The sequence below is a fragment of the Protopterus annectens genome, chromosome 16.part0, assembly GCF_019279795.1.
Source record: "Protopterus annectens isolate FY-2018-M chromosome 16.part0, PAN1.0, whole genome shotgun sequence".
NCBI lineage: Eukaryota > Metazoa > Chordata > Ceratodontiformes > Protopteridae > Protopterus > Protopterus annectens.
Window position 1 is genome coordinate 174,722,411 of NC_056750.1, and position 27,170 is coordinate 174,749,580.

General features: G+C 45.9%; 1 protein-coding gene across 4 annotated transcripts in view; it reads left to right on the forward strand.

The window, feature by feature from the left end:
* Positions 1-27,170, forward strand: part of CCHR16.PART0H14orf119 (chromosome chr16.part0 C14orf119 homolog) — a 172,262-nt gene that overhangs the window by 38,171 nt on the left and 106,921 nt on the right. For 2 of the 4 annotated variants that reach the window (XR_006363055.1, XR_006363056.1), the window contains one exon: positions 17,370-17,452. The exons of the other annotated variants lie outside the window; for them this stretch is intronic. The gene's annotated coding sequence lies outside the window, so the exon portion shown is untranslated. Of the gene's footprint in view, positions 1-17,369; positions 17,453-27,170 lie in introns of those variants that run through there. 4 annotated transcript variants of the gene reach the window in all.

Here is a 27,170-nt window from a genome sequence, read left to right on the forward strand (position 1 = left end):
TTCTTACTGCATTCATAATGTTAAGGAAGTAAAGTTTCTACTGCATTAATTGTGGAATTACAGCTGTATTGCAACACCTGCATTATCTGAACTGCACATCTAGACATACAACAATCACTGCATGAAGTCACCCCTAATAAAGCTGTGTTGTGCAATGTGTGTATTTTGGGCTGTTGGTCATGAAGTCGAGTATTACATCTGCTGTGAAGTAAAAACAGGAGTAATACCAGTAAGTGACTGAAGATTTGCTAATAAAGTGTTTTGCTAAAATGTAGATGTGGAGCTGTACTACAACATATAATGCATAATGATATTTGTTCTGCACTAAGATATAAACCAATAATAGGAATGGCCAAGGTATATTGTGTGTCTCAGGATTGTGTTTTGTTGACCATTGCATTTCAGCGATATGCATTCCCGTCCGTAGGTACGCTGCTGCAGGCAAGTATGACACTGTAATAGATGTAGATTGCAAATATACCATGTGCAACTGTATATGGGTCAGGTAGCCAACCCAGCACTCCCATATGGTCTGTACACATCACACTTATTCCCACCCAGTAGGGGTTAATTGTCTATACCTGCATTCCATGTGTTAATATACAGTTCACCTGCTATCTCTGTCATGCATGAATCTCATGCATTTGTGTTCAAGTGTCACTGCATTTTTGTATAACACTCAACAAAATATGACCTGGTAATAGAGGTAATCAGGTGAGCTCTAGGCACATATCAGTCAAACAGTATTTAGCAGTGGCTCAGTAGCTCAGTTTGATAAATGCCAGGGTTGATATACATTTTGTTACACACAGACCAGGGTTCGAATCCAGGGACAACTACTACTAAATATGTATAGAAACAGTTATGTATTGTTAACAGATGTTTCCCCACAGGAATGACAGGTAAATAAATGGCATGGCTATAGTAGCTGTTCGAATGGGTTAATATTTCTGTGTTCAGATGTACCAGAGTGTTAACAGCATTGCTCAGCAAGGCAATAAGATGTCCGTAAATAAAGTCAACAAGTACAATAGTCTTAAAAGTGAAATAAATAAATAAAACTGTAGGCTTGGTACGGCTTGTATGCCTGGTGTATCTGTGAATGTCTGCTGATAGCATAAACCAATGCCTGCCAAGGATGGCATGATAGATAAACTCTCTGTACTGTGCATGATACATGTCTCTTAAGTGTCACGCTGTCACAGACTGTGAGCACTGTTGCCAAATCCCTTGTACACTATTTATTATCCACTTGATTTATGTCAATAGCACAGTCGCACTATATCAGTCCACAGTGCACCTTGATAGTCCTGTATGTTCCCTGACATGTAATAGTTACCTGTAGTTGTGTACCTGTAGGTGTTACAGCATGGCCCATACTATCCCATGCGGATAGCTTGAGAGGTATGTATGTGCTACAGAAGCTATAGGGTACTTGTATACATAAATTAAGGGCAGACCTGTAGAGTATGTAAGAGTACTGTTACAAACAATATAGTCTATACTGGTAGTAATGGAATATATTTCTCTCTCCCCACCCCTTATCTGCATCATAATTTATTATTGTTCTACATCGGGTATGGCTTACTTTTAACATATGTTGTTCTCAAAACGTTATGTTGGGCCTTGAGTTTTATTATTGTTATGCATTACAATGGTTGCATACTAACATGGCTTATTTAAATTACCTATGTTGTTGGCCTTATGCCGTAACTGTTACTGGCATGCTGTTACTATACTGACTGTAATCTCACTTATTGTTTTGTTCCATATGCTATGCAGTGTTACATTACTGGGTTAATTGTAACATTCTGGCATATTGTTATAACTAACAAAATGTTCTGTTCATTAATACCCTATTCACTTTGAAATACCTCAATGCCATAACTCGACTGGGTAGGCCGGTCCTGGCGATCCGCCTACCCTACCTCAGCCGGCTGTGGCACCGGTTTCCAGCATGTTTGGGACCCAACCTGTTGCTGCCCCCTCTGCTGGTCCTGCACCACCTACGGATGGAACCACCTCAGGGAACGGGGTCTGTCCCCCCGGGAGCGGGTGTGAAGAGGGAGTCGTCATCCAGCAACAGCTTTCAGGGATGGTGTGAAGGATCATGCATTGAGTCTATGAAGATTACCTGCACCAGATTGAGGGCAGACTGTCCAACCTGGAGGGGCAAGGTGGCCCCAGTGTCCAGCCCCCAGCACAACCACTTTCAGGCCAGTGAAGGACCAGTGTTGACTGCCCATTGGTGGGGAGCTCAGTCTCACTGCTGCCGTCTGGGGGCACATGGTTCTCCTGATTCCACAACACCCTCTCCGAACAAGGTGTTTACCCCCCTCATGTATCATACATCGCCCCTGTAAGCTGTCTTGTCTGTTTGATAAGGCAACTTCTCCTACCCAACTTACCTCCCCAGGCGTACCTATATCCCTTCCCCAACATCCCACTCTCTCCTTTTAAAAAAAAAAAAATAAATAAAAAAAAAAGAGCATCTGTACGCCCCATACATAGCTCTCCATTGTACACCTGTATCCACTGGACACACTTTATTTCATGAATCAGTCAACACATTTATGCTGCCCTCGGAGGCTCCAAATTGTCTACAACCTGCACAGCTGTTGTTGTGCAAGAAATGGAGAGCTATGGTCCTTTCCTACATCCATCCTGCACATCCCTACCTGCCTTTCACAGTGTTTTTCCCCTGCTTGCCACCATTTCACCACTTTTCTGTTTCCCCTTTTTTTTTCTTTTTTGGAATTGGCGCGGGTTTAAGTGTAGCTAAGCGGCACGCTGTGCAAACATGCGCAAGCCTGGTTAAAACTGCCTTAGTCACCTTCTGTGTTTCTGACACTGTTAGGCACTTCTGGAAAATAATTCCCCCTGCCAAGTCTGGAACCCAGGACCCTGTCAACTACAGCACCATGCATTAGTCCACTAGGCCACTCAGTTCTGAAAGGAAAAATGTGTTTCCATAAACATATCCTGATTGCCAATGACACAGTGCTTATATAAATAATGGGAATATTGACAGTGTACTTTGGACTGTGTTGTAGATACCAAACCTGTACACAGCCAAATAAATAATGGATGTACGTGAGGCCTAGTATATTGGGTATAACTGACAACTGCACAGACTGTTGCAGACTATCCACAGTTGTGCCTGTTGTCACATTTGTCACAAAACCTATTCTGTATGCAATCTGTGCTGGCAAGTCAGTACAGACTGAGGTTACAAACTCATGACAAACAGTTCAGTGTTACACGTCATACCCATCTGAGCATGCATGCTAATTCCAGTGCTGTGTAACAGACTATATGCATGCAGATATATCTTGCAAATGCACCTGCTGCAGTATTGACTCAGTAGCTCAGTCTGTTAAATTCCCCATCTTAGCTCATCAGAAGCCTGTAGGTAGGGACACACTGCACAAATATGTATAGGCTATCTTGTGTCGCCTAATACTGTCAGGTTGGTACTATTACGTAACGTATGTACCTTAAGCACATGCTTCACCTGGACTGTTATAGGTACCCACACCCTGGCTATGCTGTAACAGAGCTGACACTACTCCCTCTCTGACACATACAGCTTGCTGTCCTCCAATGTTTTCACACTCCCCAGTATGACTCCTGGGCAAAACACAGCAGCTGCAGCCTGCAACATATGCGGCAGCATGTTTAGTTACGTGCTACAGACCTACCATACCTTACAACCACCTAGAACCAAGGGTTCCACACAACACCCATGTATAAAGGGGTGGGGGCAAAGGTCAAGCTACTGGGACATGTGTCAGTCTTCCCCTACAAACATACACTGCTGATAGACCAGCAGCTACTGCAGCAGGATGCATATTCTGATGCGTTTAAATTATGACACTCACATCTGTCTTCCCCTGTACTGACCACAACCCACATTGTTTACAACTAAATTGCCACATACTCAGAATGTCTGTTCACAATGGCAAAACATAGCATGCAAAACTGTGGGCATACCACATAAATCCCAACAGTGGACAGTATTTCTACCTACTCTTTGCGATGCTGTAGTCTCCACACCTCCATAATGTCCAGCTCACAAACTAGGAAAGGGGCCAAGGCCTACATGAAAGCCTTAAATATCACACTGTTGTGCCATGCCATTGGCTAATAAAAGTGTAACTCATTTGTTCTGGATGCAGTTAGCAAGTCTGAGCCACAGACTGGTGCGCAGGCAATCACCTTTTCTTGAGCATTGCCTAGAAAAGGCAAGCAGATGCCTGTGGTAAACACGTCTTGTGAGTTTCTTTACAAAGACAGATTGCAATATCACAAGCAACATTCTTCAGGATTTCTGCACAAAAAGGAGTACAGCACTCTACCAGGTATATCATAGAAGTCCCCATGTAATGAGATAGAGATGGGAGGATGCAGTTATGGGGAATAGGGATTACAACAGTTGGCCTGTAATACATATTTTGGAATGACATGTTGCTGACAGTCAGCTGTCCAGCACCTACAGGCTTCCCTGTCAGCTCTGCCTGCTGTGACATACATCACAGCTGTATAGCCCTCTTAGAGTCCCTCCTATAGTGGTCGGCACCAATATGAATGCTACTGAATTGTGTGTTAGACAATAGTGACAGTAAGTGTACATACTGAGCTTGCAAAGTAAGGGAATGAATGCAGTAACAGATATTACTGTACCATAACTATTTTCTGAGGGTTCTGGCGTGACAGCCAGATTCCCCAAAGTCTGAGAGCAACCATTACTTATTGCCCAACTGTTTGCCAGACATCCACATTTTTCTGGCAGAGGGTGCACGTATATCTGGCATATGTACACATTTCACAAACATCTGTGTACTGCAGAAGTCTGACACCTACAAAGAAGATACCCTACAGCACGTTTGCAGTGCTGTCTGTCATTGCGTCACATGGATATTGCTGGACTGTCCCCATATACTTGTAACACTCTCACCTATTTGTCAGACGGTGGCTGTATAACATGTTACTAGAATGTTGACCTTAGGAGACACCCTATGCCCCAGTCCAACAGGGACATGAGTGGAATCCCAAGGGTGTATTTTCTGTTTCCCATCCAGTTATCCAGGTTGTGCTTCAAAAAGGGGTAAAGAGGTACTCTGCTTGATGTGGAGAGAGAGTCTATCCCACAGATGGGGAAGTCTCTGGGACAGAAATCTGTCTCGCCAACAAGTCCTGTTGGTGTCACAGACCCAGGTTGAGGGTGCGTGTGTGGGTTACTCGAGTGGAGCTTGATTTGTGGATATGCAACAGTCCCATCAGGGTGGGGTCTGTAATCGCCTTGTATGCCAAGGCAGAGGTCATGTCTGAGAAGTCCGTATGAAACTGAGTAGAGGGATAGGGCTTTTAGCCTGTTTGAGGCCATGGATTCTCTTGATGAGGAACTTCTGTGGTCTCTCCAGCTGCTGCATGTGCTTTGCAAGATACATGCCGAAAGGGGCATTGTACTCAATAATGGGCCTTATAAGGGAAGAAAACGGGGATGTTATGACCTTCTTGTCCCTGGATGAGATCCCCTTACTGATGTGGTGGGTCATGTAGAAGGCTTTCCATACAATGGAAACAATATGGTGGTCGAAAGTCAGGTTGCTATCAACCTGGGTGCCTAAATCCTTCACGACCGATTGCATGCTTAGGACGTTGTTATTAATGTGATAATTTGTGAGGATGTCACTCTCCCCTAATGGGAATGATGATGCATTTTGTGGTATTCAGCTTCAGGCGATGTTTCTGGCACCAGTCATTTGTCTGAGCAAGACCCTTTTGGAGGATGTCCACATTATTAGGGGATGTGGTGACAGCACCTAGCATATAGGCATCTGCAAACTTGGTCAGCCATAGCCCACTGGTTTTGCCGTGCACCTCAGAAAAGTGTATCCCAAATAACAGAGGTCCCAAGACAGAACCCTGGGTACACCACTTGTTATGTGTCTACTGCTTGAGGTGGCTTTCCCTATTTTGAATAGGTGGGTTCTATCTAGCCAGTTTGCTACCCATCTGGTAACATATGGATTGCTGCCTAGTTGAGAGAGATTTATCTATTATAGCCGAGTGGGGAATAGTGTCGAAGGCTTTGGCCAGGTCAAGGTAGGTGGTATGCACTGTACTCCCCTTGTCCATGACTGTGGTGACTCTCTCAAAAGTGACCAAATTTAACAGATATGCTCTCCCCTTGACAAAGCCAAACTGTGTGGGATTGAGTGTTTGGAGGTTGCCAGTGTCCTTGTTAATAAGGTCTGTGATCTGTTCCATGGCCTTGCAGATCGGTCTAGTTAGGCTGATGGGTCTGTAATTTCCTGGATCAGTGGACACTCAACCTGTGTGCAATGGGATGACATTGGTTGTCCTCCACTCAGCTGGGGCAAAGCCAGTAACTCGGCCTTTGGTTGAATAGGGTGCCTAACGGTGCTGCAAGTTCCTGCCTGAGTTCATGTAGGATGCAGCCTGGGACGTTATCGGGTCTCATGGAGGCTGTATCTTTTGCCTTTGAGACAGCGGTGATGACCTGTTCCCTACTTATAAGGGGAAGGGGGCAGATACTAGGGATGTCGATCTACTGATGGGGGGGGGGGGCAGAGTGCTGAAGTACTCACTGAATCTGTCAGCCAGCAAGTTTGCTATATCTATGGCATTTGTATATGAGGTGTCTGTGATCACCACTTCTGAACAGGTCTGGGTGCTTCCTTTGAGGTTGCGGACATATCTGAAGAAGGACTTATGATTTTCTGTAGTAGAGGTTGCCATATTGGACTCAGTTTGTTTTGGGGGATCTCAGTAGTGCTCTCATTTGATTGTTCAGTATAAGGAGACAATTGGGCATCTGCACCTTCTTGATCTTGGACAGTGATTTTTTTTCCTCTTGCTATAGAGTTTATTTATTGCAAATGTCCACCAGATAGGTTTACTTATCCTTGTAGAGGATGATGTAGTCCTGTCGGGTATTCCTAATCCCATTCTTCTATTTACATGCTCGTATAGTGCTTTGATTTACTTTTGGGTATTGGTGCCAGTATCTACAGAGGGGGAGGGCGCTGTAAAGCTGTGTATATCATCCCTCAGGAGGCTGTAATCAACTTAGGAGACATGTTTATGTCTGACCCTAGCTACATGGGTATTGTGGGAGATGGTGACTTCGAAAGTGACTACTTTATGGTCTGATCTTACCTGGGAGGATGTTAAAGTAGGGATGCTGCAGTGGTTGCTCATGTTTAATACAATGTAGTGGTTACTCATGTTGTTTAATACCATGTCCAAAATATTTTCACCTCTTGTGGGTGTATCTTGTAACTGTTTAAAGGTGTTTGCATTGACAACATCGATGAATCTCTGGGCATTTGTTTTCTGGCATGAGTAGTTCTTCCATTCTGTGTTTGGGTAGTTAACGTCACCCAGGATCAGGGTAAAGAGTTGAATTCTGATAGAGTCGAAGAGGTCCATATAGGCAGAATGGGCATCTTGAGTCAGATTTGGGGGCCGGTAGCTAGATGTTATTTGAATAGGGGTCTTGTCAATGGTTAATTGCACCTTGAGTGCCTCCTGTAAGTCATACTGTTTGACCAGCATGAATGTGTGTGTCTTTGATATATATTGAATCTCCACCTCCTTTGGCTTTACTGCCCACATTTTTGGGTCTTGAGTGTATGATATAATGGGTAACCACGTAAGGCTAGGGTGCACTCTGCAGCTGTGAACCAGGTTTCTGTGGCTGCACAAATGTCAGCATTTTCCAGGGTTAGGAATGCTTGCAATAGTGCAGTTTCATGTTTAGACTTCTAGCATTTAGCAGCATGAGCTTTTAACATGTATTTTGTTGACATTTATATGTTGGTAGTTTTAACCTTATTGCTTTTCCTAAGAAAGGCACTATGGTGGAGGCATGAATCTTTGCCTGAAGTGCAGGTGAGACAGATGCAGGCCTTCTCTGGCAAAACATCGTGGTCTGTCAATCATATCTTCCCAGGCAGTCAGGTACTGGGTCCCCCTGTAATGGCACCAGAAACTAAGCCAATTATTAAAGTCAGTAATTTCCTGTTTGTATTGAGACATCATGCTGGGTGATGGCAGAATGCTTCTTAAGGCTAGGGACATACCTGCCTGCGACACATAATCACTAAGCTCAATCATGTCTGTCTTCATATAGTCAAGGGCGGTATGTTTCACTTCATTCGCACCAACATGGGCTATGACAGAGTCATAACGGTACCTGTTGTTGAGAGACATCAGTGCATATGTGATATGGCAGATTCTGGCACCTGACAGACAACTAATTGTGACTTTATCCTTTTCCCGTCTGGTGAGAGGCACATCTGTGTGTCTCACAATGGTGTCTTCCATGACTAATATGTTGGGTTTATGGTGAAGCCTTAGTGACTGTGAGACACAGGTGTGTGGACTATGTGGGGTATGTTGTGTGGAGGGCTGTGGAGATTGCATGTGTTTTTGCCTTGGAGGACACCTTTGTTTGGGTATTTTTATGTTGAGGACTTTAACATATGTGGGTGTATGTTGTGTATTTGTGGGTGGTGTTTGAGGTGTAGTGATTGTGTTGACATCCTTTTCAGTGCCAGATATACTTGCTTGAGAGGGAGAGCGCATGGACTCTAGGTTCCTAATGTACTTGCATCTCACAAATTCCTAGGTGGTGGTAGTAGATTGTTGTCCGTGTACATGAGGCAGTTGCTACACTGCGTCAGGATGCCCATGTCAACCAGTCTGGCAGGATAAACTGTAGGACATTGTCCATTTATATTTCTCAGAATCTGAGAGAGAAAGGCCAGGGAGACCTAAGAGGTGGACCTAAAGCCCAAATGCTTAAACCAAAAGTAAGAGGTTTACAATAATACTTACAATTATTTAGACAGGCTACAAGCAAACAGTAGCAAATGCAACAGAAAAGATGTAGTTGAACACTTTAGAGAACAAGCAGCAAGTAGCAGGAAAAAGCAAGATGAGCAGGAGACGCAAGATGTATTGCTACTGTGTTTCTGATAGCCATATGTATATACTGTGTTGATAGATGGTGGGGTGTCATGTGGTAGTTGGTGGAGGATAGTGCTGGCCATTTTGGATGTACAGGGTGTGTACATAGTAGAGAGCACTGTACATGGTCCTGTGATGTGTTCCCCTCTTTATGTCCTTTCAGGAATCATGTACAGATGGAGGCACACACCTTTTACTGCTGCTGAAAACAACGTGATCCTGGATGGCATCAGACTGCATCACCACATGCTGCATTCCAGGAGTCACCAGAATCGGGAGCAATGTACTGTATTGTGGGCTGGCTTCATTGTGTCAGTAAACAAATAGGGCTACAGGAAAGAAGCTACAAGCAGGTCCAACACCGGGCAACTGATATGATAAATGCTGCATGGTAAAGGGCCGCTGCTGTGGACAGGGACCTTGCTGCCACTGGTGCAGGCCCTGCAGAAGAACAACCACTCTTGGACACAGAGGAGATGTTCTTCATGTTTCACTGTTGCAGTCATCACATTTGGGTTATCCCTGCCAGGGTAGTCCTCGGCTGGCCCAAATATCAGAGGCTTAGTATTTCTGCGTCGGCTGCTGTTGCTTCAGGACTGACGTCAGGTCATCAGTAGTATAAAGTAAGGCAGCAGATGCCATTGCATCAATCTTTCTTGCCGAGGAGCCCGAAGTAGAAGCAGTTCGCATGAGTGCTGGTCGGCCGCTATCTTAGTTTCGTCATCCGAATTGAAGCTGAAGTCTTCTAAAACTAAGTACCCCATTGGGGATCCTTTTTCTTGCTCTAACCGATGTCAGAAAAAGTTAACAATTGTCTTGCCTGTGGAAAGCAAATACTACACAGAGACTTTCATTCTTACTGCTTCACTTGCTTAGGCCCAGACCATGATGTCCCTCGCTGTCGCTTTTGTGCTTTGTTCAATGGCAGAACTATGTGTCGTCGAGCCCTTATTGTAGCTAGATATTTTCGCTCTCAGTCCTCAAATTCCGATATGGCTTCGGTAAGCCATCCGACAGCAGATCTGAAAAATGTAAGGATAAAGACAGAGACTGCACAGGTCCAAACCTACCGATGACTCTTCCGTTAAGCTAGTAGTCAGTTCTCTGGTCCTCAGTGAGGCGCTTTCGTAGCCCCTGATGCCCACTTCTGTGAATTCACAGGCCTCTACTGAGACCCTTTTGGAGTCTGGTATGCCTCAAAAGTCTTCTTCGACTAAGGAACCTGCTGTTCTCTCTACCTTGGATGGGTCGGGAGCCGCTGAGCAGGCACTGGCTTCTGAGGAAGTACTTTGCACTACTGATTTCTCGACACAAACAGACTTCTTTTGCATCTACCTTTTTCAAAAACTACAGAGTTTCTAAAGCCCAGGATACGAACCACTCCTAAGAAACAGACGACCCAATCTCACACATCTGCTTCCTTGCCTCAGTCTCAAATGCTTAAAATGGTGGAAGTCCATATAATGCTGATCAGAGGAAGCCCAGCTACCCTTTCCAAAAGAAAAAGAGATCTGTCCCCAGTAGTTTTGTCTGAACAGGAGTCTGATGACTGATGCATCTGAATATGAAGACATGTAGCCTCTCTCTCTGCTTATGAGGATTCTGATGCAGAGGAATCCATTCTTCAGTCTCTCCACCCAAGGATTTTTCCTTTGGGGAAACCTTTCATACATTTAAGGGAGCATTTTCAGTGGGAATGTTTGGACTACCCTCAGTCTAAAAAGAGACTCGGAGAATTTACACAGCACAGACCCCTGGCCATTCATCCTGTCCTGGATTTTGTGGATGATGTTTCCTTGGAATCTAGTTTAACTCCTGACATCCTCCCTCCTGGTCCTAGAAAACCTGAGTGGTACTACAGAGTTCCTGACTCTCACAAATTTCTTTTCAAAAATCCTACTGCTGACCCTGAGGTTATTTCTCAAGGGCCTAAAGGAACTATAAGAACTTCTGCTAAGAATCCCACCCCCTCAGACAGGGATTCCCGAGCACTAGACAGATGGGGTAAAAAAGTATACACCTCAGCTACTCTTGCTTTCAGAGCACTAAATTGTGAGTTCCATATGCTAACATTTCAGCAACATACCATGGAACTCCTCAAGCAAAAAATGTCATCCTTTCCTGCTTGTGCAGAAAATAGAGTTGTAAGAATTAATGCACTCTGCATGTCAAGTAACTAAGCACAGCTTACACTGTGGTTTTGATGTCCTAGAAGCCTCTTGCAGGGCAGCAGTCACCGGTTCTGTCCTTAGAAGGCTTGCTTGGCTTAAGGAACAGCCCTTGCCAGACCATGTCATATCTAAATTATTGGATGCACCCTTGCATAAAGACAATTTATTTGGCACGAAGGCAGAGGATATCTTAAAAAAAGATGGAAGCAAAAGCTAAATCTATGCAGAAAGTTAAGGATTTCCTACAGGTCCAGCCACCCAGGTTCAGTAGGCGTTGCCCCTCTAAGCACTAGTCCTTTCCTGCCCCCTCTAGGTCATTTCAGCCCAGACCACGGGGAAGCAGACCCCCCCCCCCCCCAGACAGCAGCCACAGGGAATGCAGAGATCAAAGCAGTGGAGTTCCTCCACTTCTAAACCAGGGAGTGCAAAGCCACCCCCTCATGTTAAGAACTCTCAATGACTCTCCACTTCCGCCCCCTCCCTCTGCCCACCTGCACTTGCCCCTGGGAGGAAAACTCTCCTTCCACGCAAGCACCTGGGCCACCATTGCCAGTAACTGCTGGGTCCACAATATAGTGTCCCAGGGATACAAATTTTCTTTCCACACTCTCCCAACTCCAAAAGGGTTCCCGGATCTTCCTCCAACCCAGTGGGCAGAGGCAAAAAAGCAAGTCCTTTCCCTGCTCTCTATGAGGGCAATAGAGCATGTTCCCGCAGAACAGATGGGCCAAGGTTTCTACTCCAGACTTTTTCTGGTACCCAGAAAAGAGGGCACCTGGTGCCCCATCCTCGATTTATCCATTCTAAGCACCTTTCTGGTGATACCAAAATTCAAAATGCTCACCTTCCAGCAACTACTACCTGTGCTCTCCAAGAATGCTTGGCTAGCCACTCTAGACTTGAGGCCTGCCTCCATATCCCAATCAGGGAATCGTGCAGGAAATAGCTACGTTTCAGGCAGGATCTCTGCACTTTCAGTTCTTGGGGCTTCCCTTCGGCTTATCTACTGCTCCCAGAGTTTACACCAAATGTCTGGCAATCCCCATCGCTTTTTGCAGATTAAGTATGGGTAAATTTGTATATTTCTTTGACGACTGCCTGATTCAGGCAGACAGTCAGGAAAAGCTGCTCAAGCACCTGGCCTTTGTAAAGTCCCTACTGTCATCCCTGGGGTACACTGACAATGAAAAGAAATCCAAACTAGTGCCCACTCAAAGGATTACATTCCAGGGAGCAAGCCTGGACACAGCATTCCAGATGGCATTCCTTATACCAGAAAAGAAAACCTACCTGACGGTTCTCAACTAGCCACCAGAACCAAGTTATCCAGAAGGGAAATCCTGCAAGCTCTGTGGTTCATGGCATCTTGCATTCTACTCCTTCCATATGCCAGCCTGCATATGAGGAAACTTCAGTGGTACCTAAAAAACCTTTGGTGTCAACACTCTCAAGACCTGGAACCTCTTATACCAATGATACCTTGCCTAAGGACAGATTTTCTTTGGTTGGCAGCAGCATGCTCCCACAACAAGGAACTACCTTTCTCACCACCCCTGGCTGCCCAGACCTTACCACAGACTCATCAGACTTTGCCTGGGTTGCACACCTGGACAGCAGGTGCATACAGGGCCGATGGAGCCCACAGCAAATACATCTGCACATCAACCAAAAAGAGATGTTAGCTGTCCAGCACGCACTGACAGCTTTCAGGCCCCTTCTCTCTCCAGGGACTCTACTGTTCAAAACAGACAACACCACTGTAATGTGGTACATCAGCAAGCAGGGTTGGACTCACTCCTATCCTCTATACAGGCTCGTCATGATCCATTGGCACACAGCCTCAGCCATGGGACTACACCTGTTAGCACAATTCCTGCCAGGCTCACTAAACTCTCTGGAAGACAACTTATGTACATATCTTCTGGACCCACGAGTGGCAGCTAGACCAAAGAACCTTCACCCTAATAACTCAGAAATGGGGCACCCCAAAGGTCGACCTCTTTGCTTCCCACTCCAATCATCAGCTCAGCAGGTTCTGCACCAGGGAGCCTCACTGCAGGGCCTGGAAAGTGAATGCCATGTCCTTCCCCTGGGTCAAACTGTCGATCTATGCATTTCCCCCTCTACCTCTCATTACCAGGGTACTGCTCAAAATAAGGGAGAAAAATCAAGGACAATTCTGATTGTTCCAGACTGGCCTTATCAGCACAGATACCCACTGATGCGCAGCCTGTCCCCACTGCCACCATGGCATCTCCCTCAGACCCCAACCCTCCTGACCTAGACGGAAGGAGAATTCATGCATTCCCAATTGCAGACCCTCAATTTGGCAGCCTGGCTTATCACCTGATGACTAATCAAGCTGACAATCTCAGTAAACAGGGAGTAGATGTTATACATGATGCTAGACGCCCTGGCACTAGAAAGTCTTATGCTGACAAATGGAAAAGGTTCTGCACCTGGATTCAGGCTAAGGGAGCTGATACAGCACAGCCCTCCCTATTTCTCATCCTGGATTTCCTAGCTGATCTGCTTCACAGTCTCTCCTCTTCCTCTATTAAAATGCATGCCTCTGCTATTTCTGCTCATTTCAACACTGAGCGCACTCTTTTTTTTTACACCCTCTCATCAAACAGTTCCTAAGAGGGGCTAACAATGTGAGGCCACCTAGAAGGGCACCTACACCAGCTTGGGACCTAAACCTTTTGTTGGAAAAGCTCACCCTGCCCCCTTTGAACCAGCACCCTCGGCAGAGTTAAAGTTTCTCTCCTGGAAGACGGCCTTGCTACTGGCCATCACTTCAGCCAGAAGAATATCCGAGCTACAAGCACTCATGGCTGTAGAGCCCTTCATCATCTTCCATGCTGACAGGGTGTCCCTCAGGACTAACCCATCCTTCATGCTCAAAGTGGTGTCCAGTGTGACTATCAACCAATCCATTCATTTGCCCACTTTTTCCCTAACCCACAAAACAAGGGGGAAAGGATCCTGCACTCTCTAGATGTACACAGACAGCTCAGATTTTACCTAGACTGGAATAAATCATTCAGAAAGACTGATCAGTTGCTAGTCAGCTTTGCTGCAGGGGCAGAGGGCAAAGCCATAGATCCAAACAAACCATTTTGAAATGGATAGCACAGTGCATCCATTTCTGTTACAAGCAACACGGGGAAACATCCACCTAAGGGGGTCAGGACTCGCTCCTACCAGAGCAGCCTCCACCTCTGCAGCTTTCCTCAAAGGAGTCCCCACCAGGGACATCCTGGAGGCTGCCACATGGACATCTGTCCACACCTTCACCAAGCATTACCACCTGCCTATCTTCTCCAAATCCAGGGCAGGCTTTGCTACTGCAGTCTTGCAGGGCATCCTAGCCAGCCCCTAGTCTTCTTATCTGCCTCCACCCTTCTCCTCAACTTTGGGAATCAACCCAAACATGATGACTGCAACAGTGAAACATGAAGAACATAGTACAGTTTTGTACACTTACTGTAAATGTGGATGTTCCAGTATATTCACTGTTGCAATCCTGGTTTCCCTCCATCCATCCCCCTTTTCTTCTCTCTCTCTCTCACCTTACAAGGAACTTTTGGTATTTTACTTTCTACTGGTGGGATTTTTCCACCATATTCTGGCTCCCACTTGGGGGCTCCTGGCAGGGCAAGAAAAACTGATGTAATGGTGTCAGCTGCCTTACTTCATACTACTGATGACCTGACGTCAGTCCTGAAGCAACAGCATCCGATGCAGAAATACTAAGCCTCTGGTATTCGGACTGGCTGAGGGCTACCCTGGCAGGGATAACCCAAATGTGATGACTGTAACAGTGAATACACTCAGACATCTACATTTATGGTAAGTGTACACACCTGTACTTTCCTAGCAACCTGGGATCAGTCACCAACTCCCAAGCATCCATCACCCCATACGTTGTGGAGGGGGGTGGCACAGCTTCCACAGCAGAGGAGTGTCCAGGTAATCTTCCTGTGTTCATCACTGTAATACTGTAGCAATCATTTTGGCAGCCACATACCAGTACACGGATGTCAGGTCAGTCTGCATGTTGGGGTGGGGGTTTGTTTGTATAGCACACATGCACACATACTCAGAATGTCAGCAATGTGGGCAGTATCCAAGTTCCTACTGTACATGTTGATATATGCACATATCCTGTAACAATGCCACATTTGTGTTTGCTGACCATACCTCTCCCTCACATTTCCATAGGTACAACTGGTGTGGCCAGAGTCCAACATCCAGTAGCTGGTGAGTGTGCAACTGTTTAGGTATGGCTCACATATACCCTAAGAATGTTAAGGGCTGCCGGTTTGCTGTAGACAGAACTGTTATGCTTAGCCAGAGTACAGTACCTGTATTTCAGTTTTGGAGGGGTTCACTGCAGTGCATTGGATCAGTAATCACAATAGTGCATTTGCAGGAGCTGTAACATATTTGCACTTATTTGCTATACAGGGAGCAATAGTGTGGTAAAGATGGGTGCAGTGTGTTTTTAAATGTAGGTCCATCACATACACTAACATATTGCTTATCTCACAGGTGTATAGTACTGCGACCTTAACCAGATGTAGCTGGAGTCCATGTTATTAAGGGTCTGTCTTGTCTGTGTATGTTATAGTCTGCTTGTGTGTTGTGCGTGGGGTCAGAAATAAGATGTGGTATTTATAATGCAATTGTGGCACCTCACGTGTTTGTGTGTGTGTGTGTGTGTGTGTGTGTGTGTGTGTGTGTGTGTGTGTGTGTGTGTGTCTGTATCAGCAGATATAATAGTGCAGGTATTAATGGAGGTATGCTGTCTTCATCCTCACAGGTGATGGGATTGGAGTGTGTCCCCCTCACAACCTGATGTCAATGTCTCTTTGGACTCATGATGATGGTGGCCATAGTGAGGCATAGGTGAGGTTGTTGGGGGCTGAATCTGTCCCATGGGTTGACATCCCACTTCCTCCCCAAATGTCCCTGCACACAGTCAGTATGTGCGGCCACAGATTTTGGATGGTCAGAGTTTGGCGGCATTGAACAGGAGTGTGTGGTGGCTATGGCATCAGTGAATGTAGACATGAGCCATAACCAGAGAGCTGATGAGGTCCCACACAGGCAGATTGACTGGGGTGCTCAAAGGAGGACTGCTGCTCATCCATCACCTGTCACAGGTGTCTCGTCACAAGTCACTTGACACATGTTTAGATCTGTCATGGAGGCACAGGCACGTTCTGAACACAACACCAGATGGATGCTCAGGATCATGGATGCTTCACTGTCTGGCATCCATGACTCCATCCACAACATTATTGACCCGATGCATTGCTTCACTGATGTAGTGGACAGACGGTGAGGTAAGACATGGACGGTCCTTGACCAAACATTGTGTTAGGGCATGTGGTGGGAATAGGATGTTGGACACGTGCCTGTAGGTCAGCAACATCTGCTGAGAGTCCACGTGGCCATGTACACTCACGCTCCCATAGTGGCAGTACCTCCAGCACTACAGAAGGGAGGGTGCTGTCCACACCACAACGTGGCAGACCATGGGCATGTGGTCCTGAGTGGTCCCATGAGGGACATGGGCACAGCAGACATCAGTCACAGTCCGTGACAGTACCGCATCTGACCCTGGGCATGGTGCCATTGCCACTCCTGGCAGAGCCTGTTCCCGTGCTCATGGTCAGAGACTGGGAACTGTCCATTCTGCCATGTACAGTCCACTGCTGTCCAACATACCCATGTGTAGGGCTAGCACATGGCTTGACTGTGTACATGCACACACTCGTACATCAGTGTCACATGCATGGCAACAGACACACACAGTACCTCTCCATGGCCCAGCTGACCACCACCCCTTTCTGACACCCCCACACACAATATCAACTGTTTGGCACAGCCTAGTCATCTGGCACCCCCCACACCTCACCCTGTGCATGTGATGGTGTCTGTGCCACATCCTGCCATCCATAACATTGATGCAGGGACATGCAAATACATGTGTGATGTACAGGCTGACTATAGTACATAATAGACCCACAGTAAACAATGTCCTATAATGACATGACAATTGCTGTCTGCTGGCATGTGTCATGAGTGCACATTAACATCTTTTTTTCCTTGTTGTCTGATGTTAGATTGGAGGAGGTGTCGCATACTGACAGCTGTCTCTCAGAACTTTGTATGTTTCTGTTGCAGGGGTCTGAATGACTATACTGTGGAGAATTGATGGCAATACAGTGGCTCAGGATGGCATGGTAGCCAAACAGAAATATGACATCAGCAAGGTAAGGCTTTATGTGTGCATGGTTACATAGATGCATCTGTGTAGAGCAGTGTGTCAGGGGCAATGGGGCAGACAGCATAATCCTGCATGCATACCCCATGACAAGCCATACCACCCTAGTCTCCTGGGTGTTGTGTACCTACAAATGTAGGTTGTGGTAGATGGCATTTATGCCTTGGTAGATGTGTACTATTTAGGGGCAGCAGGTACTCACAGGACCTTAAAATGTTTAACCATTGCACTCACAGGCAAGACTGACACACTGCTGCAAGGGGGAATGCACACACACACACACACACACACACACACACACACACACACACACACACACACACTTGGACTTTTTGTGATTAGAACCCCTACCTATCTAGTATTATATACAATAATACTACATACTAATCGCATGCGCCACAGAGCTTATGTATTGTGAGAGTGTCTGCCAGTGAAGTTTAAGGGGAAGACATCAGTGGGGCCTGTAACAGAGGCCAATGGAGAGAGTTGACAGGACCTGAAAATGTATAACCATTTCATACAGATAGGTAAGAGAAACTCGCTGCTGCAAGAGGATATATTTACACACACTCACAGAGTTTCCCTTACTTAGAGTAGAACCCCTACCTATGTATTTGTGTACACTATAGCACTACATACTTGTTGCATGCGCCATGCAGCTTATCTGTTTTGAGACGATCAGCCAGTGCTGTTAAGGTGGGTGACATCAGCAGGTGTTGACAGGGAGGACAATGTGCAGGAGTACACAACTCACTGGGCTATAAAATAATTCACCATGGCACAGGCAAATGCCAGATGGCTATGTCTGTACCGCTGTTAGGGAAATGTCTATGTACACATATACACACACACACACACACACACACACACACACACACACACACACACACACACCGGCTGAAGTGAGATTAGAACTCCTACCTACCTACTATTACACACTATAGCTCGCAGTATGTATTGCACGCGCCACTAGTTAAATATGTTTTACACATGGCTGCAGCCACAGTACTTGTGAATTATGCAACATGGCCTTGTATTACACAGCATGTGTGGCCTGCAGAGTGAATCTGCTTAATGCTGTTAGTGTATCTAGTGTCCTAGCAGTGGGGTATGTGTTAATACTCATGCAATGTGTGCACAGGTACCAGTTCCACCATGTCTGCCCAGTTGCAGTTTGCTAGGTGGACAGTTGGCCATTGACAATATGTCCTGTCCAAGTTCTCTGTTGACGAGTTTGCACATTACACCACCTGCTCACTGTTGTCTATCTTCAGGGTGACATTCCACAGGCAGAGGGTTCTGTGTTTGGGTGGTTATGTCATTATGCGGCTTTAGTCTGTTACCATCAAACAACTGTTGTGTGTGTAGATGCAGATACATACAGGATGCTGGAGTTGTGTAGACATTCGTACATCCCTATACACATATACACATGTACATGTATATGTGTGCATATGAATATATATGTGTGTGTGGAATGCAACTGTAGCTGTGTGTGTGTGTGTGTTATATAGATATATGTGGAGGATCTAAAAAAAAAATATATATATATTATATATATATATATATATATATATATATATATATATATATATATATATATATATATAAATATATATATGTGTGTGTGTGTAATATCTGTGCCACAAACTGATAGATTAGGTAATCATGTGTGGGAGGGGATTGGGAGAGATGGATACATATACATAGCTGCCTGTATGAATGCACATATTTTCATATATCACTTCCTCAGGCAAATGAGGCATCAGGCATGGTCTCAAGTTAGCCAAGTGTAGGAGCATGCCCATTGTGACTGTCTGTACTTACAAGGTGACTCCAGGCCAGACCTACCTGTACTCCAGTCTGGGATTTTGTGTGCTGCAGTCAACTGGCTGCTGCACTTGATTCAACAGTCATGTCCTTGTTATTTTGTCCTAGGCATTCCCTGGTTGTGTGCTGAACGTAATATATGCCTCATACCTATCAAGTGGGACAATTGTAATAAAATGTAGGAAGTTTTGCAGATGTATGTTTACATTCTGCTGCTAATTTGACCTGTTGGGACCTGCTGTTCTACTAGCAGCTTACTAGTTTACTCCGAGCATATATATAATGTCTGTTTGGCCCTCCACCACCCATTTTGTCTGCCTTTGTCCAGCTTTCTAGCATGAACAGAATGAGGCATATTGACAGTCTGTAGGACTCCTACCATAGGAGTACCTCACATGCAAAAGTTGTAGGTGCAGCCAGCTTTGAACCCATCAGCACCATTAACCTTGCTAACGTACTTAGCCCAGTAAGCCACCAGAAGGTGAGGTTTAATTCCACACATTATTAACAACAGACAGATATACGATGTGTGAGCCCTACTGTGACCCCTGCATTTTGTGTAAAATAGGACATTTAGGCAAGTTCTTTGTGACTGCCCTGGGATTGGGTGGTCTGCAGATATATTCTTGCAGACATATACTGTTACTACAGTTGTATGGGAACACTGGTGTGTTGGGGTAGTGGACTCTGACATTGACAGTGTTGCGTCTGTCCTATGACCCCACTATTTGGGATTTCCCTTGCATACTGCAGTGGATTTCCAGCCCTGTGACCTCATGCATATTATGGGGTACCCAGTAGTGGACAGAGTACCTTTTGTCCCAAATAACTGTTGGTTTTCACAAGTAGCCTAGCAAATCACTCTGTTCCCTTGCATACATGCAGCGGGTCCATACATATGCTACCATAGTCTAGTACCCCGTACATTTGTAGTAAAGAGAGTGACTTACTTTGTGGGTGCAGAAGTTGAGAGACCTGTGTTTCAGAGCTGACTCTGTCTGATGCACACAATATACAGCCAATACGTGGTAAGATAGAGGTTGTGTGGTGTGGCTGACATCCTTTTTACTATGTATGCGAGTATCCTTATGAGATGATTTGCATTCTTCGGACACTTCCGTGTCCATACACTTGTGTATGCTCCTCTGCTCTGTTTACTGGATCACATGGCTGCCGGTTCCCATGTTGGGGCCGTACCACTCTGCTTACATGGGAGATCACTCCGTATAGGCTTTACTGAATTCCACCCTAGATCTTTTTCTGAAAGCAAAAAAGAATACTGTCAGGCTATTAGAAGTGGAGACCTGAAAAATGCATTGGCAAACCATAGCATCCATTGTAATAATTTTTCTTGCTATAAATTCATTGGATTAGCGCAGATTTCCACTTTTATAGGTGATGTTAATTTATTACTTGAAGTAAAGGAACTGCATTGACAACTATTGCTTGGTGGGATGTCTTCCCGGGATTTAATGCACTTCATTATCGGGGGTTTTCTAAAATGGACTAGATGAGGAAACAATGTCATTAAATAACATTTTAGTCTAATTAGCCAATTTAAATATTTAAGCTTTCTTTTTACATGTTTGTTGGTTTCTGCTGAAGTGCCGTTTTTAATAAACAGTGAGTGAAAGTGCTAGTTTTGTTCCTGCAGCCTGATTAGTACCTCTCTCATTTGCTGAAATTTTTTACCCTTTTGTAGTTTGTGTTATACTTTTTAGCGGCTTTTTTGTTTTATGTTCGTATGTAAAAGAATTTGGAATAACTACTTGGACTTTACTAGTATGCACCCCTATTTTATGAAAAAGAATCTGGCTCAAGGGCAATTCATATGTCTCTCCTGCATTGTCATTGAAGATGCACTCTTTTTAACTGAATGCAACTACTTGAAGGAATTACATAGAGCCAGAAACTACCTGGGCACACTTCTCAATTGTTACTTTTAGGAGGACACACAAAACATCCTCCCATCCTAAGAAAGGGTTTCATTCCTCGGACCTGTGCCAATCATAATTCTTCATCTGATGTTGTAAATCTTTGTCCATTCATTACAAATAGGACTTCGGTTCCGTCCTCGGAACTGATAGGACCATTTCCAAGCTTGTGCCAGCCAAAAACTCAGCTGAGTCCTACCCATAATGCCCACTCTCCTAGTTAATTTAGATCTCGTTTGCCGCATTCCTCATCAGACGTGCTAGCCATCTCTCTCCAAGCCAAGTCGAAAATTGTCATTTTTTAAGATAGTTTCTCCTCAAAATGTTTTAGCCTTTTCTCACTGTCGCCTATAACCTACTTCTATTCCCTACCCTTTACCTTGGTAATTTAATTTCTACCATTGTTGGTACTGTCCCTCTCTCTCCTGCCTTTGATAGGCCCTTCCTTACCATTTGTGGTATTTTTTTAAATACCATTGTTTGTATTCTCTCACCTTTTTCTCTCCCTTCCTTTGTTTTTTTTTTTTTTTTTTTTTTTTCTATAGGATAGCCTTGTTGCTTTACTATGTCAGACAAAGCTAAGTTGGGATTTAAACAGTGTGACAAGTGTGGGCATAAGATGATCTGTCTAGGTTGGAGGTCTCACCCCCTCCAAAGACCAAAAAACATAAGGAAAAACGAAGTCAGTCAGTTCCTGCATCTCCGTCGGTTACAGAACTGAGTCGGCTCCATACATCACCGGTACCCTCAGCGCAGACCTCTTCGGCACCAGGCTCTGTATCTTCTCCCTCGGTGCTGTCCATGATATTCACCCCTATTTCGGTTCCAACCTCGGCACCACTGAATTTGGTGCCATCCTTCGGTCTGACATTGGCTCCTATGACTGTACCTGCTTCAGCACCATCCCCGGCCATGATGCCGATAGTTTCTTAAGCTCCATTGGCTCCTAAATTCGAATATCTGTCAAGGACAAGATATTCTCCAACTTACAACCCTTTTTTGGGGCAGAGGTTTAGCCCCTTTCTAGAAAGACCTGATTTTCCTTCAGCAGCCTCCTTTAGATCCACCAGGAGTTTTTCTGAATTAGATCTAGTGCTGGTTGTGGACCAGCTAGGGGATTGCCCATTCCAGCTAGACCTTCCATCCCTCTTGGTTCGGAATCTTTTACCACATCTCCCCCTGTTTATCCTCCTCCAGCCTCTACCCAGGTCCTGGAGATATCTGTACTGATGTCCGCCCCGGTGCATACTGTCCGGCTCCGACAGCAGTTTTTCCCCTGTCTGCACCGACCACCCTTGCTGCGATGCTCTCTCGGAGCAGTGCTTGGACCGTCCGTACCTTGGTTCCTAGCCTGGCACCTATTTTCTTGCTGGCGCCATCTATGTCCATGGCTCTGACGGCTTCCAGTTCTCTCGGAGCTTCTCACCTGGAGGTGGGCTCCTCGGGGCAGGGTGTGACCCCAATTCAGAGGTTGTTCTTCCCGGTTCCAGGCTCCCATCCTTCCTCGGGCAGGCGTGCTTTTCAGGTGATGGAGAGGGTCCTTGCCTCCACAGGCTCGCAGTCCACACCAATGACATCAGTATCAAAACCCCCCCCCAGCATGCAGCTGTCCCAACCCCCTATGTCGGGACCCCGGGCACTGGAGTCACAAGACCCTCCCTTTGAAGGGAACCCCTTCTCCGGAGTCCTCCTCAGAAGATCCAACTGGGGAGCCACCCAGGATGAAACTGTGCAAGAGGAAGCACCTTGATTCCCTGGAGGAATCTATCACTGAAGACACTGATTTGTGATGAAGGGGAAGTTTCCCCACGGTCTCCCCCAGACGACATCTCATTCGGAGATGTTCTAGAAATCCTCAAGCAGGGGGAGCCTGGAAGCCCTCTAACCCTTCTTCTGCGGAATCTGTGTTCTTGCAGGCCTTCTGTGCCTGGCCATGTACTTCCTGGGTGACCCCACCAGCAGATGACCTTGTTAAGCTCATTGTGCAGCGTGCCTGGAAGGCCCTGGACAACTTGGAACCTATCCCCTGGAGGCCAGACAAAATTTTATCTACACCTGAAGACCAGCTCTACTGGTCCAAGCAGATGACAGTTGATTCTATGGTGGCCACCAAGAGGGAACTAGCAGAAGACAGTTCCACTGTCCATCCTCCGAACAGGGAGTCCCGGACCATGGACAGACTAGGGAAGCGGACCTATGCTTCAGCGACCTTTGCCAGTCGGTAACTGAACTATCTGGCGCACTTTACATGCCTCCAAAGAGACCTAATTTCCAAAATGTCTCCCTCTTTGGTGGGGGTACTGCCTGATGAGGTACGCGACACTGTCGCCTCACAGCTAGCTACCCTTGAATCCATCTTGAACTCCACGATGCATGTGATATCTCACACCATCGAGGGGGCAGCTCGTGCTGCCGCATTAGGCATTGTCATGAGACGTAATGCTTGGATGCGGTTGTGTGACTTTGCAGACCCCTTTAACTCTTCCTTCGTCAATGCACCTGTTGATGAATGAATCTGCACTTTTTGGACCCAAAGTACTCTTGTACGAAGTTAGAAAGACAGAAAGACCGTGTCTGCTGTGGGCATACGCTTTTCCAACCCCCAGAGGTCCCAGTCCAGGAACCAGAAGGGAGGAAAAATGTGGTTCAAGAAATCCCAAGGATCTTTTCGTGACACTCATGGTGAACAATCCTCCCAGGGCAGAGGGGACAACTCATCTGGAAGACGCCCCTTTCGGGGTAGAGGGGGGTTCGTGTAACCAGGGCACTAGACATTCTTTCTCCGGCAGACCCTACCAGCACTCCTGAGCAGTGGCCTGATTGCTTTCCTCTGGAAGCAGTCAGGGTGTCATTATTCTCTGCACTTACCAGCCTGGCATCTTATTACTACCGATGTTTGGGTGCAGAGAATAATATCCAGAGGCTTCCAAATACCATTCGATTTAACTCCCAGACTCATCAAACGAATCCCCGATGTACCACCCAATCAGAGGGAATTAGCAGCCTTAGAAATAGAAAAGCTGCTAGGAAAAAGAATAATCCAACCAGTCCCACAGACCAGACAGGATCTGGGTTTTAATTGGGGTTCTTTTTAGTGCCAAAAAAGACAGGGGACTGGAGACCAATCCTGGATCTCAGCCTATTGAACAAATTTATCAGACCTCAAAAATTCCAGATGGTCATGGTACAGTCCATTCTTCCCTTCCTAGGGAGGGACAACTGGATGTGCTCTATAGACTCCAGGATGCGTACTACCACATAAAGATGGATCACTGCTCCTGGAGGTTTTTCTGCTTCTGGCTGGGAGTCCATCACTACCAGTTCAGTGCACTGCCATTCGGTCTCTCGACAGTCCCCCCCCCCCCCCCGAGTGTTCACCAGATGTATGGCAGTTGTGGTAGCTCATCTTTGACTACAAGGATTCCAGGTGTTTCCATATCTAGACGATTGGCTCCTTACTGCTCCTACCAGGAATCTTCTAGTCCGCAGCCTCTTACACTCAAGGTCTCGCTCTCCGCTTGGGGATTGCAATCAACAAGGACAAATCTCAAATGTCCCCATGACACTGGAATTTATTGGAGTGGTCTTTGACACAACGTCCTGTCAAGCCTCTCTTCCCCCCATCACAGGCTTTCGAAAATAAGACACCAAACCCAAGACCTTCTTCCTCAGACGTATGTACCAGCTCGTCTTGTACTGCAACTCTTGGGCTCTATGGTGGCTGCCATTACGCTAGTACCACTGGCGAGATTGCACATGAGAATCCTGCAGTGGCTCCTTTCCGCACAGTGGTCGTTTCTAACTTACCCACTCGACCACGTGATACATCTTACAAACCGTTGGAAGGAAGAAATGCTGTGGTGGATGAAGCCACAAACGAATCTTTGGTGTCGACCGTTCTGTCTGCTCCAGACCACGGACACTTCCTTGTTAGGGTGGGGGGGCATTTCCAGGGAAAGACCGTCCAAGGCACCTGGTCCCCCATGGAGGCCAATTTGCACATAAATGTCCTGGAACTGAGAGCAGTCCTCTTAGCATTGCAAGCATTCCATGCATCCCTATCCTCTGGGACCATTGCAATTCAGTCAGACAACATGTCCGTCGTCTGGTATATCAACAAGCAAGGTGGAACCAGGACTTAATCCCGTTTCGGGAAGCCATGAGGATTTGGCACTGGTGATTAGCTTCCAACCGCTTTTTTATAGCAATGCACATTCCTGGGAGTTCCAACCTTATTGCGGTCAATCTGAGCAGGAACATCCTGATGCCTCACGAGTGGTCCCTCAACCCTGCAACAGCGGATCGGATCTTCCCACGCTGGGGCAAGCTTTGCTGCGATCTGTTTGCTTCCCCCCAAACTACAAATGCAGAAGCTACTTTGCCCTGATTCCCCCCTCAGGGGGAACCCCCGAGGGATGCTCTAACACACGGTTGGCCCCTGGGTCTTCTATATGCCTTTCCCGTTTCTCCTCATTCCAAAATTTCTCCAGAAAGCTCAGAGGTTGAGAAGCAAAGTGATCCTCATTGTCCCCTACTGGCCCCGTCAAGTCTGGTTCCCATTTCTATGGCTTCATCTAATTCACAGCCCGTGGATCCTGGATAATTTCCAAGACCTGGGTTATCTCAGCCTCCAGGGACTGATTCATCCGAACCTCCACAGTCTCAAGCTCACAGCTTGGTTCCTCCACTTCCAATGATTGCCAGGCTGCCTGGCATCCCATCTCCTGTTCGTGAAATTCTTCTGGCATCACACAAACCTTCCACTAGGAAAGTTTATTCAAGTAAATGGACTAGGTTTTCTATTTGGGCCAAAGATCAGAACATAGATCCCTTCTCTGTGTCTATTCAAAAGATCCTTCAATACCTGACGACTCTTTTACATGCAGGAGTCTCTGAATCGACGATCACTGTACATTTAGCAGCTATCACCAATTTTCATAATGGACTTTTTAATTCTTCGATTATGTCACACTGCATATGCAGGACACTTTTGGAAGGAGTATTACACATTAAACCTCCAGTTCAGCCTCCCTTAGAACCCTGGCACTTGACTTTGGTGCTTCACTCTCTCACAGGTCCTCCTTTCGAGCCCTTTGATTCATGTCATTTAAAATTTTTGTCATGGAAAACTTTACTTCTAGAATGACTTACCTCCGCGAGAGGAGTATCTGAGTTGCAGGCCTTGACCTTACTTGATCTTCCACATGGATAGGGTGTCCCTTCGTACTGACCCATCCTTCTTGCCCAAGGTCATTTCTGGATTTTCCATTAACCAATCTGTTATAGGTTCATAGCCTAGTATAAACCTATGAACCTATCTGCCCTAAGGCATTTATAAGCCTAGCCCAAAGTGTTGTGGCTTACGCCACCCCTTATATGAAAAAATACTGTACCCATTAGTTTGTTGTGCTTCTGTCCAGCAGTGACACAGAGATGATTCCCAGGGTAAACCTACGATCTCCCATCCACAGGTCAAGATTTCTCTTGAACAGAGCCAGCGAGGTGCTCTGCCTCACATGGACCGGGATTTTATTCCACAGCATAGGGAGTCTCTGAGTGATAAATCTATCCCTCCAGCACGTCCTATTTATATCCGTGCTAAGGTTTAAGTCGCTTGCTCTAGTAGTTTTGTTGGATTTGGATTTTCTGAGTTTTTAGTTTGCGGCACAGCCAACACTAAACAGAAACAAACAAGCTGACAGTCGGACCACTTGCGTTGCCCATTTCCCTACATAATGGTTAAACCGAGAATTCTACTTGACCATCACTTTATTTTTCCCCACCTTTCGCGTAAAATTTGTTTCACTTCTTGAAGTCTGAAACTTTTATCATTCATCATTTTTAGAGTACTTCCTTGTGTTTCCACCCCTTTCCCCTGCCATCCACTTTGTAGACTACGCACTCTGAGCTATAAATCATACAGACTATATGGATTCC